We start from the raw sequence: 1,983 nt of genomic DNA, 5'->3' as shown, positions 1-1,983 counted from the left end.
CTATGGTATTTGTTGGTCATCAAAAGGGCATACAAATAGGCTATAGCAATGTACAGTTAACTTATATACCCTATATGAAATTGAACGGAATGTGTAAAGAATAACTCAAATAGGAGTAAACATAACATTTGTATGAATAAAAGCCCATGTAGGGGTGAATGACAAGGTTAGCCTTAAATTAGGGTGACCATACGTGCCATTTTCCCAGGACGCGTACTGGCCAGGATTTCTATATTGCCTAAAATATCTAGGTTTGGGCTTTGTTTGCGTGTGCAGACCGATCGGTGTATGACATCAAAATACCTCGAGAGCATTTTGAAAGCATAAGGAACCATCTGTATGGTACTTTGATGTCATACACCGATCGGTCTGCACACGTAAACAAAGCCAAAACCTAGATATTTTAGGCAATATAGAAATCCTGGCCAGTACGCGTCCTGGGAAAATGGCACGTATGGTCACCCTACTTAAATGCTATACATAAATATACATAAGTATAGATAAGTATATCCCACCAAGCAAAAGTCAAATGTATTATTAAAGCAGTTGTTAATAATATGTGCAAGAAAACTGGAATAAAGCGTCAAAAAAGCATCCAACATAAATTGGGGATTGAAAGGAGCACATACAGAAACAGAAGGGAAGATATAGCCTAGCCTAATATCCTGTCTTCATATTGAACATGTCATCCTTAATTATTTTCTGCACATTATGGGGAAAGTGAGTCACTTCTAAATTTACTGTTGAACTCTTCCATTGTGAGCCATATAATAGACAAAGAATTGAGCTTGTTCACAATATAGACATTATATCATAACATTAAAGAATCTATTTCAGACAGAAACAGTCAAGAACGTACTGTATAACTTTCTGTTAAAATATGTATGAGACACAGGTTTGATTAATGTGATTTAGTTTAGTTTAGTTTAGTTTCTCCTCTATCTAGTTTTCACACCCCATCCCAGTAGGTGGCGGTATTTCACATTAAGCTGGTGCCAACCGCCACAAAACGTGGAAGAAGAAGAAGAAGAAGTAGCGTCTATTATCATAAGAACCAGTGCGAGCGAGGACAGAACAGTTGTTGATGAATTGTTCCTTGTAATTATGTATTTCTATCGGAAGTCTGTTGTTGTCAGTTTCGAACACAAACGTCCAAAATTATGACAAATTTAGCAATTCGTCTCTCGACTTAACATCAGGGAATTCCTGCGGGTAAGGTTAAGTTATTGCTAAATTAATTCTTAAGTTTCCACTTCGTGTTAATTTCGCCCCCTGGAAATGTTCTGCTTGTATTTTAGCTACATTGCTTTTCTTGTTTGTGCCTTGATCCTGCCATACAGCTTAACACTGTCATCTAGTGGTCAAGCTCTGCTTGTAAGAATTAGCTGTCTAGTTTCAAGGTTAACAAAGCATTTTAAAATCAAATCAAATCAAAAATGATAGAATACACTGCCTTTATTACAAATTACAAAGCCCTCTCAGGCAATATTAGGCTATATTAGGCTACTGGTAAACTGGAACAGCCGTCAAAAAGATATCAACTTTATAGTACAGCCCAGAAAGTTAGGACTGTTTACATTTCCTTTAAGATAAAACTATGGTATTTGTTGGTCATCAAAAGGGCATACAAATAGGCTATAGCAATGTACAGTTAACTTATATACCCTATATGAAATTGAACGGAATGTGTAAAGAATAACTCAAATAGGAGTAAACATAACATTTGTATGAATAAAAGCCCATGTAGGGGTGAATGACAAGGTTAGCCTTAAATTAGGGTGACCATACGTGCCATTTTCCCAGGACGCGTACTGGCCAGGATTTCTATATTGCCTAAAATATCTAGGTTTTGGCTTTGTTTACGTGTGCAGACCGATCGGTGTATGACATCAAAGTACCATACAGATGGTTCCTTATGCTTTCAAAATGCTCTCGAGGTATTTTGATGTCATACACCGATCGGTCTGCACACGCAAACAAAGC

The sequence above is a fragment of the Sinocyclocheilus anshuiensis genome, unplaced genomic scaffold, assembly GCF_001515605.1.
Source record: "Sinocyclocheilus anshuiensis isolate Anshui unplaced genomic scaffold, SAMN03320099.WGS_v1.1 scaffold2461, whole genome shotgun sequence".
Classification (NCBI taxonomy): Eukaryota; Metazoa; Chordata; class Actinopteri; order Cypriniformes; family Cyprinidae; genus Sinocyclocheilus; species Sinocyclocheilus anshuiensis.
This window is presented reverse-complemented; position numbering follows the sequence as displayed.